Below are 11,226 nucleotides of genomic sequence, written 5' to 3' on the forward strand. Positions count from 1 at the left end.
GACATGGTTTCCGTCCTTGTATTGTTTTTTTCTGTTATTATCCTTTGAAGTGCTGGATTCGTGGAAAGATAATGTGTGAATTTGGTTTTATCGTGGAATACTTTGGTTTCTCCATCTATGGTAATTGAGAGTTTGGCTGGGTATAGTAGCCTGGGCTGGAAATTGTGTTCTCTTAGTTTCTGTATAACATCTGTCCAGGCCCTCTGGCTTTCATAGTCTCTGGTGAAAAATCCAGTGTAATTCTGATAGGCTTGCCTTTATATGTTACTTGACCTTTTTCCCTTACTGCTTTTAGTATTCTATCTTTATTTAGTGCATTTGTTGTTCTGATTATTATGTGTCGGAAGGAATTTCTTTTCTGGTCCAGTCTATTTGGAGTTCTGTAAGCTTCTTGTATGTTCATGGGCATCTCTTTCTTTAGGTTTGGGAAGTTTTCTTCTATAATTTTGTTGAATATATTTGCTGGTCCTTTGAGTTGAAAATCTTCATTCTCATCTACTCCTATTATCCGTAGGTTTGGTCTTCTCATTTTGTCCTGGATTTCCTGGATATTTTGAGTTAGGATCTTTTTGGATTTTGTATTTTCTTTGATTGTCATGCCGATGTTCTCTATGGAGTCTTCTGCACCTGAGATTCTCTCTTCCATCTCTTGTATTCTGTTGCTGATGCTCGTATCTATGGTTCCAGATTTCTTTCCTAGTGTTTCTATCTCCAGTGTTGCCTCAATTTGGGTTTTCTTCATTGTTTCTACTTCCATTTTTAGGTCTTGGATGGTTTTATTCAATTCCATCACCTGTTTGGTCTGGTTTTCCTGCAATTCTTTAATGGATTTTTGTGCTTCCTCTTTAATGTCTTCTACCTGTTTAGCAGTGTTCTCCTGCAATTCTTTAAGGGATTTTTGTGCTTCCTCTTTAATGTCTTCTACCTGTTTAGCAGTGTTCTCCTGCAATTCTTTAAGGGATTTTTGTGCTTCCTCTTTAATGTCTTCTACCTTTTTACCAGTGTTCTTTTGTATTTCTTTAAGTGTGTTATTAAAGTCCTTCTTGATGTCCTCTACCATCATCGTGAAATATGCTTTTAGAACCGGGTCTAGCTTTTCCGGTGTGTTGGGGTGCCCTGGACTGGGTGAAGTTGGAGTGCTGGGTTCTGATGATGGTGAGTGGTCTTGGTTTCTGTTAGTAAGATTCTTACTTTACCTTTCGCCATCTGGTAATCTCTGGGATTAGTTGTTATTGTTGTCACTGTTTAAAGATTGGAGCAGACTCTGTGTTCCACTCACCAGAAGTCTTAAGGTCCTGTGGTGGGTGTTGTGGGTAGCTGGCGAGTGTCAACAGACCCTGTGCCCTAGCTACCCCGGTGCTGGTCTGACCGGAAGAGGCTTGTGGCCCTACTCAGGCCGGATTTCTGCCTCCCCAACCAAGGCAGTCTCAGGTCCCGCATGATTGGACTGGAGCAGAAGCTGTGTTCCACTCAGCAGAAGTCTCAAAATCCTGTGGCGGGTGTCGTGGGTAGCTGGCGGGTGTCAGCTGACCCTGTGCTCTAGCTACCCAGGTGCTGGTCAGACCCGAAGAGGCTTGTGGCCCTACTCAGGCCGGATTTCTGCCTAACTAATGCAGTCTCAGGTCCCACGCGCAATTGGATTGGAGCAGAAGCTGTGTTCCACTCACCAGAAGTCTTAAGATCCTGTGGCGGGTGTTGTGGGTAGCTGGCGAGTGTCAGCCGACCCTGCGCCCTAGCTACCCCGATGCTGGTCTGACCGGAAGAGCCTTTTTAATCTTTTGAGTTGGAGATTTCATAGAAAGTTACCAAGAGAGAAAAAAGTACAAGTCCATTGTAACTATAATCAAGTAACATTTTTTTCTCTAACCATATCAAAACCTAGAAATTGCTATAATCTGTAGAGCTTTTCATATGCACCCATGTTTATGTGTTCAAGTCTACTTAGTTGTCCTATAACCATGGTTCCATTGCTACAGCATCCTTTATTCTCTTTGTAGATACCTGACTTCCCCACTATTGTTAATCTCTTTGCTTTTGGGAAGAAGGATCTGTAAGTAGAATAATTTATATTGGCTTTTTAAAACTGCACAATGTAATTTATTTCCTTTGCCATCCATTCTGGTGGTTACATTTTTCAGTGATTTGAACTTCCTTTTTTTTTTTTTTTACTGTGTAGTCCAGGCTGGCCCTGAAGTCAGTGATCCTCCTGCCTCTTCCCCTCAATTGCTGGGATTTTAAGTATGCACCACCATGCCTAGCAAACTTGCTTGTTGACTGCATCCGTGTATCATGGGCCTTTTTGTGAATCTATACAGATCCCATATTTCTATTACATGCACAATAATATAGATATGCCTGTTAACATCTATTGATAATGGACATGTAATTTTTTTTCCCAACAAACCTTGCTGTCAAGCATGTCAGTATACATGCATTCTTAATGACTATAGTGTGTGGAACAGTCTTAAAAGTGTTAATGAATCCTTTGTACACTGGCACTGTCAAAATGGTGTCCATTAATACTGTACCACTTTATGCTCAGCAGTAAGACAGAAGATACTAGTGAATTTGTTTCTTGCTGTACTGTTTATGGTAGCAAATTTAAACAGTGAAAGAAGAATAAAGCATGATGCAGAGACTGCTGGGCACTCTGGCTTATGTCTTTCCCAATGCCTACAGATGCTCAGTGTTCATACAGAGGGAATTTACTAGTCATTCAGAAATGCTGAGTGCCGAGGGTGCACTTGGGACTGGATTGGGCCCCTTTGTTTATAACGCGCCCCCCTCTGTAATTTGGTTTTTTTTTTCTTTCTCATTTATTTTTCAAGGGAAAGTCAAAACAATAATTATACATACATAATTATAAATTTAAAATACATTATATAATGCAAATGCCTTCTAATATGTAAAGGTATATCTTAAGTTACAGTATTTAAAGTTTGAATACAGAGTAAACACTCCAAGATTAAATGACAAGCTTAAGTGTCTAATTCTACAGTAGCCTTTTATACCTGCCATATGCTGAGACTTCCCTAATGATAGATATTCATTTGTTTTTTTAGCTACTAACATGTCTTTCTCTGTAAGTTAGCCTCTATATTTTTTATTGGATATTTTCTTTATTTACATTTCAAATGTTATCCCCCTTCCTGGTTTCCCCTCCACAAACCTCCTATCCCCTCCCCTCCCCCTGCTTCTATGTGGGTGTTCCCCCCACCCACCCACTCCCACTTCCTGGCCCTGGCAGAGGACCAAGGGCCTCTCCTCTCATTGATGCCTGACAAGGCCATCTTCTGCTACATATGCAGCTGAGCCATGGGTCCCTCTATGTGTACCCTTTGGTTGGTGGTTTAGTCCCTGGGAGCTCTGGGGGGTCCTGCTTGGTTAATATTGTTGTTCTCCCTATGGGGTTGCAAACACCTTTAGCTTCTTTTTTTTTTTTTTTTTTTTTTTGGTTTTTCGAGACAGGGTTTCTCTGTGTAGCCCTGGCTGTCCTGGCACTCACTTTGTAGACCAGGCTGGCCTCGAACTCAGAAATCCGCCTGCCTCTGCCTCCCGAGTGCTGGGATTAAAGGCGTGTGCCACCACACCCGGCCCCTTTAGCTTCTTTATTAAAAGGTATTAACTTCAGCCATGTTGAGTTTTAGAGGATATGTGTGTGTGTATATATATATATATATATATATATATATATATATATATATATATATAATTATAGACAAGAAGCAGGTTTACAAAGGCAAGTAGTGCCCTTGTGTTTTCTCAGTTCAAGTTTTCTGAACATTAGGGACAACTGTTATGGGTTCAGTCACCCATATCATCCGACACATATTCATGGAGCACCTGCCCTGGGCCTGGCATTATGCTAAGCACAGTGCTAGGTGCTGGCTATCTAAATGAAACAGGAAAAAAAAAAAGGCTCTGCTCACCCAGAGCTTCTACTCAGCTGGGAAAAAGAAATCAGTCAGTAAAAAAATGTAAGTGGTATGTGCTGTGGGGAGCAAGCACGTTAGACCAGCAAGCCTCAGGGGGAAGGGGCGGGTTGCAATTTTAAAGAAGGTGAGAAGAGCAAGCCTGGCTGAGAAAGTGCATTTGGGTAAAGGAGAGGAGTCAAGGTAGCCTTGCAGCTATCTGAGGTGACTGCATTCCAGACAGAGGGAGCAATCAGTGTAAAGGCCTGAGGCTAGAGCATGCTCGACAGATTGAAGAGAGAGCAAGGAAGCTAGTAGGCCTGATGGAACTGTGCTAAGGAGAGACTCCCGGGGCAGGAGAGCACAGAGATCACTGGAGGTGAGAGGACAGAGTCGTTCAAAGGACCTGGGGTTTTGCCTAGTGAAATGAGAAGCATGGCAGTTTCTGAGCCGACTTCTATGACACAATGGGGCTTTGGTCCCTAGCATTAGTGGCAGTGTGAGAACTGGTGTTTTGGTTAGAAGGTAGAGCTGCCAGGGTGTTTGTTTGCTTGCTTGCTTGCTTGCTTGCTTGCTTTTATGGATTGAATGCAACCTGTGGAAGAAGAATTAAAAGTAGCATAAAAGGTTTAATAAGCCTAGTAGGTAGAGAAAGTTTCTGAGCATTAACTGATGTGAAGTGGGCATGGTGACATCCACTTGCAATCCTAGCACTCAGTAGGCTGCAACAGGAAGATTCCTGTGGTTTCATGCCTTTCCTGGACTACGTAGTGAGGCGCCCTGTCTTATAAACAAAAATATGGACACCTCATTAGGAATTTATATACATATCACACTTGATTTGCATTGAGCTATCATGATAAACAAAGTTTGTTCTATATGTCCATGTACATATAACCAGCAGTCTACTACATTTATATTTTATCAAATTATTTACATTCATCTTAACTATTCTATTTATTATTCAGATACAATTTGAGTACCACAAATTCTGGTTTCGTTGATATATATATATATATATATATTTTTTTTTTTTTTTTTTTGCCGTCAACTATCCTGGAGAATGAGATTAAGGCAAGGCATTTAGAAAACACAGGACCATTTGTATATGGATTGACAGACTATGAATATCCATGAGGTTCCATTTACATGGCTGTAGTGTGACTGTCCTTCTCTTGATCCCTGTGACAACTCTAGAAGCATACAATATAGTACAGCATTCTGAAAAATGTACCTCCGAAACCGCAGTTGTTGGGGAGGGTAATCCGTTTCAGTACAAAGCTGAGCTGGGAAGTGGTTCCTGGTGAGCTTGTATCCCTGCTCCTCTCATGGACTTCCAAGAGCTCTAGGGAGCACAGCATCTTGTGAGCCAGGTGACTACATAATAAGAACTATACGAATGTGGTCCCTTCTACCATGTTGCTTCAAACACTCTGGATTCCTTGGCAGTGTCTTCATCCTCCAGACCCCAAAAAGTTTGTCAGGACGCACTTTCTTGTCCTCTTCTTGTTATCATCCTAGAACAATGTGCCTCTTCCACACAGGCTCCTGAAAGTCCTTTGCTCTTTTCAACTCTGCCCCAGGATTAGTGTCTCGGTTTGTTTTCTGTTGCTGTGATAACCATCATGACTAAAAGCAATTTTGGAAGGAGAGGGTTCATTTTCCTTAGAGTTCCATGCCATAGTCCATCCTTGAGGGAAGCCAGGGCAGAAACTCAAGTAGGGCAGGAAGCTGGAGGGAGGAACTGGAGCAGAGGACATGGAGGAGTGCTGCTTACTAGTTTGCCCTCCATGGCTTGGACAATCACTGGAAAAAGCAATCTCTGATGCTTTCCAGGAGTCCTCTTGGTCTGCTGTTTTACACCTATTGTCCCAAACTGAGTAGGATTCTATGCCATCCCCTGACCCCCTCCCGCGCCATACACTCGGAAAAAGAAGCAGCCTCATCTCGCCTCCCGGATGCGGCTGCACCAGCAACATCAGCTGCGGGCGGAGCCTGGGTGCTTGCCACTTCCCCCTCTTCCCGCGTGACCCTCGCCCCCACCTCCAGCACTCCCTCCCCCTCCAGGAGACACACCCTCCTTCTTAGGCCACTCAGGTCCGGGCCCTTGGTGAGAGGGAGCAGCCGCCGCCGCCCGGCAGGACCCAGAGCCTGCAAAAGCTAGAGCAAAAAGGAGGGAAAGCCCCCTCTGTAATTTGGTCTTTACCGTTTTTTCTTAGCATGCAGGAAATGTGCGGTCAGTGACCATGAAGTGAGGACTATGGATGACTCCCTTCACCATTCTGCTATTTTCCTTTCCCCAACAGGATGGTATTTCCTTGGGCATAACTCACCTACTCTTTCTTCTGAACCTATGCAGTGGACGGACAGACTTAGAAGCTAAGTACTTTGTTTATGGAATGAAACTAAGCCGGGCGGGCATGGTGGCGCACGCCTTTGATCCCAGCACTCAGGAGGCAGAGGCAGGTGGATTTCTGAGTTCGAGGCCAACCAGGTCTACAGAGTGAGTTCCAGGACAGCCAGGGCTACACAGAGAAACCCTGTCTTGAAAAAAACAAAACAAAACAAAACAAAACAAAAAAGAAGAAAGAAAGAAATGAAACTAATACACTTAAATATATCTACTCTTAACACATGGTCAACAGTGCCAAGACCAAACAAAGGGCCAGAGTAACCACTGCACTCAGGGCAGGGTAGCATTACACACATGAAGGAGCAGTTTTTTAAAATATTAGATTTTTTTTTTCTTTTTTCTTTATTCATATGTTACATCTGGACTGCATTTCCCCTCCCAGATCCATTCTTCCCTTTACTTCTCAGAGAAGAGCAGGCCTTCAGGAACATCAAGTACAGTGTAACAAACTACAGTAAGTGAAGCAAGTTCTGATACATAGACTCTAAAAGGAATTATTCTATCCCCTCATTCTACCATCCTCTCCAGCCTGTAAAATAAAACTGGCATGAGTGAATCCAAGAAGTGACGTGAAATCCCATGTACAAACTTTTCCATCTCTCAAGATTATAAAACTCGATAGTGCTGGTGGTAGAATCTGGGGTGTCACATTATGCAAAGTTCTTCCAACACAACTACATGCCCTGCCTGAAAAGGGTAGGGGATATTTGATGGCTGTGGTGGAGGATGCCTCAGGAGCAGAGCAGGCAGAGCGTTGCATCCCAGGCTAGCCTGGTCAAGATGCCAAAGCTTCACAGTGAGACCCTCTCAACAACAGCAACAAAACCTGTGGGGGTGCAGCACACAGGATTTAGACAAGGGCTTCTGGAGTATCCACCAAAGAAGACCTCTTAGACACAGGGTCAAGCACACAGGATTTCTGTATTAGCTAGCAGGTAATTACACCGGGCATTTTGTTACTCAAGTGCAGGACTGAGCCTTTCTCAGGGTGAGCTTTTAAGTACAAGAAAGACCCCACACCTGGGCTGACTTGATATACTTCAGTTAAGTACAGCTAGGAGCAGGATCATACAGGCCAAAAAGTAAGGTTAGGACATTTAGAGGCTTCCCAAAATTATGGACTGTAATACGGATTTTGCTGCCTATGAGATTGTTTCCAAGGCCTACTTCCATCATGGTGTCTGTTGTTACAGGTTCATCATGTAGCCTAAGCTGACCTATAAATAGTCACTGTCCTCCAGTGTTGGGATTATAGGAAGTTTTTTCAAACTGTACTTGCAGCACACACAAAACATCTCCAAAACTTTGAAAGGGCTACATGATACAGGCATCACTTTCATTTGAAAAGGTTGAAGCCAGGCGGTGATGGTGCACACTTAATGCCAGCACTTGGGAGGGGGAACCAGACAGATCCCTGAGTTCAAGGCCAGCCTGGTTTACAGAGTTCCAGGACAGGCAGGGCTAGCTGTCTGCTTGCTTACCATGTGCAAAGGCCCAGGCTGGAGGCCTGGAACAGGAAAAAGACAAAACAAAAAGGCCAAGAAAAAACTGCTGGTAGCTAGTTTACTCTATGTCCAGGCTCACTCAGAAATGATGAATCTTCCAAACACATGGCTTTTACTGCCAGTGGTCAAATGAAATAAGTCATAAACCAAGGTTTTCTGGTTAAGTTTTTGTTTTTTTCCCCTTGAGACAGCCTCATTATATGGCTCAAAATGACTTTGAGCAATCCTGCATCAAGTTCCCAAGTGCTGGGGTTACAGTTGTGAGCTGCCAACACTTCTTACTCTATGCCCATATCCCAGAGCTCGCAGCAGTCTTGTTTTCCCTCACTGGCCACCCAGCATTTTGTCACCTCAGGCCTTCCCTTACCAGGGAAGCTAGGGCCTTACAGGGGCTGAATGCCTAAACAAGAGAACAAGTTGCTTAGGCTTCTATTCCTGCTGCTCATCCATTCTCGGGAAGGCACTCAATAGCTGCCATTTTCCCAAGGATGTACTTCATTTGTTTTTTTGTTATGTAGTCCTGGCCTGGAACTTACTATGTAGACAAGGCTGGCCTTGAACTCATAGAAGTCCAGGTATTTACCTCCCAAGTGCTGGGATTAAAGGCCTGTCCACCATACCTGGGGAGTGCTCCAATTTCGACTTTACAAAATCTTTTAATGGCTTCTTGGTGTCTCTGGAGTGTACAGACATAGGTCTTCCTCATTTACTGCTTTGTAGAAAGCTCTCCAAACAACTAGCTTTCTCTATCATTCCTGTATAAATTCCTAGGGTATTGATACAGAGGTTGCACCTCAGGGCTGGATTTCATCAATGCTTGTTTTTTTGTTTTTGTTTTTTGCTTTTTTTGAGACAGGGTTTCTCTGTATAGCCCTGGCTGTCCTGGAACTCACTTTGTAGACCAGGCTGGCCTGGAACGCAGAAATCCGCCTGCCTCTGCCTCCCGAGTGCTGGGATTAAAGGTGTGCGCCACCACGCCCGGCTATCAATGCTTAAGTCTTCACATACTCAGAATGTTTTCCTTTGACTACTACCATAACAATTGAGCTATTTTTGGACTATTTATTTCATTCATGTGTTTACACATGCACAAGCTACTGTGCACATTTGGCTTCCTGAAACCAAACACAGGATTTCAGCATGGAGGCAGCTGCCTTTACTTCAGAGCTATCTTGCTGGCCTAGACGTTTTAAAATAACCGAAAGCCCTGTAGAATGTATGGGCTATGTGAAAAAGGCAGTGTCTCCTCACACAGGTCGCTCAATGGTCTAGCATCTTGTCACCTTTGATACAGACCAAGGCCAATTTTTCTTTTTAAAAACCAACACAGGCACCTGGTAGAAGAGTATGAAAACAAGTGGCAGCTCTTAACTTCAAGCAGCTCTCTTAGGGGTTGGTCAAGCATTATTTAAACACATCATCACACATACAAACAGTAGTAGAGCCAGACACACAGCACTTCAGTCGTTTGTTGCTTCAAACAGTACTGTAGAGGGTTTTTTTCCTTGTAGGGGAGACAATGCATTACCACAAATTTCGAATCCGAGTTTCACACATTTGAGGAAACTGCAGGGGTCAGCACATACAGATGGCAATGGATAAGCCTCACCTTGGGAAAACCATCTTCATGACCATGGTAAAAACTCTCTGCCAGATAAGTATATGTAATGAATATTCTTATGAAGTACAACTCCTGAAGAAAGAACCAAAGAATGGCCACTGCCAAACCTATCTGCTCTGCCAAGACTACTAAAGGCACTAAAACATTAAACTCTGACCCTTTAAAATTATTTTTAATTGTGTGTTGTGTGTGTGGGCATATGGATCCCCCTGAGCTGGAATCACAGTCACCATTATAGGTGCTGGTGGCTGACTCCTCCCCCTTGGAGGAGCAGTGTGTGCTCCTCATCAACCACAGAGCACTCTCTCTAGCTCCTGGTTAATATATTTGAAGTTAGAGGTATTTAGACACCACCAAAGAAAAATAAAACTAACGGACATGAAATTCATTAGTCCCTTTCTGACTTTTCAGAGTTTATTTTATGGGAGGCTACTACAGCAAAACAAAATTTCAAGAGTCTATCTGCAGTTGATTGGAGCCAAGTAACAGTACAGCAAGAGGAAAACGGTAATAGAAACTTAGTATGGCCGGGCGTGGTGGTGCACGCCTTTAATCCCAGCACTTGGGAGGCAGAGGCAGGCGGGATTTCTGAGTTCGAGGCCAGCCTGGTCTACAAAGTGAGTGCCAGGACAGCCAGGGCTACACAGAGAAACCCTGTCTCGAAAAACCAAAACCAAAACCAAACAAAACAAAACAAAAAAAAGAAAAGAAACTTAGTATGGTGGAGGTACTAAGGGTGTCAGCCTGTGATGAAGGGTGACTTGACGAGCTAAAATGTAGCCTGGGTGGGGCATCGAGCAGAAACACCACATAAAGCTACTAGGGAGTTGTGCAGTTGGCTGAGTGCTTAGGAGTGTGCTTCCCACTTTCCAGAGGAACACTGAGTGGCTCCCATCTGCCTTTAACTCTAGCTTCATGGATTCCAGGGCACTGAGAGCCACTTTCACTCATAAGAGGCTTGGGATGGGGATCCCCAATAAATCTTAAACAACAATACAAAATGAAAAACCATTAGGTGAGAGCTGTGAACACAAGGTCAAAGAACTATTAAATAACCATAAAGACTGTGGCATCAAAGAGTTGCTGTCTTTGTGCATTTTGGGATATCACCTAATGGTTGTTTCTCAAGAGAGTCTCAACCATGTAGCCCTGGCTTGCCTGGAACTTGTTATGTAGACCAGATTAGGTTCAACTCACAGACATCCTCCTGCCTCTGCTTATAGTTGTGCACCACCAAGAGTGGCCTGAGACAGTGTACTTACTGCACCAGAGAAGGTGTTCATCTATGTGGGTCTCTCTATTGGTTCTTACAGGTTCTTGAGTTTTTGTTGTTGTTTTTGTTTTGTTTTGTTTATTCAAGACAGGGTTTCTCTGTATAGCCTGGCTGTTCGGTAAACCTTTTAGGTTCTGAATAAAATTTTAAACTACAATTTAACTGTCTCAGAGTTTCTAGAAATTACTAAGCTCTGCAACTAAGCCAGCAGTTCTCAACCTGGGGGTCATGACCCTTCACAGAGGTTGCCTAAGACCATGAAAAAAACAGATTTTTATGTTACAATTCATAACAATAGCAAAATTGCAACAAACGTAGCAACAAAAACAATTTTATGGTTGGGGGTCACCACAACTTGATAAACTAGAGGGTGACAGCATTAGGAAAGCTGAGAACCACTGAACTAAACAACACCTGTAACAGATTTTCATGCGGATCAAAATGACAATTATTTTCTCATTTGACAAATATAATGGCAACAAAACCATTAAAAAACAAGACAA

The sequence above is a fragment of the Mus caroli genome, unplaced genomic scaffold (genome assembly GCF_978045245.1).
Source record: "Mus caroli unplaced genomic scaffold, Mus_caroli_1 scaffold_12, whole genome shotgun sequence".
Lineage (NCBI taxonomy): Eukaryota > Metazoa > Chordata > Mammalia > Rodentia > Muridae > Mus > Mus caroli.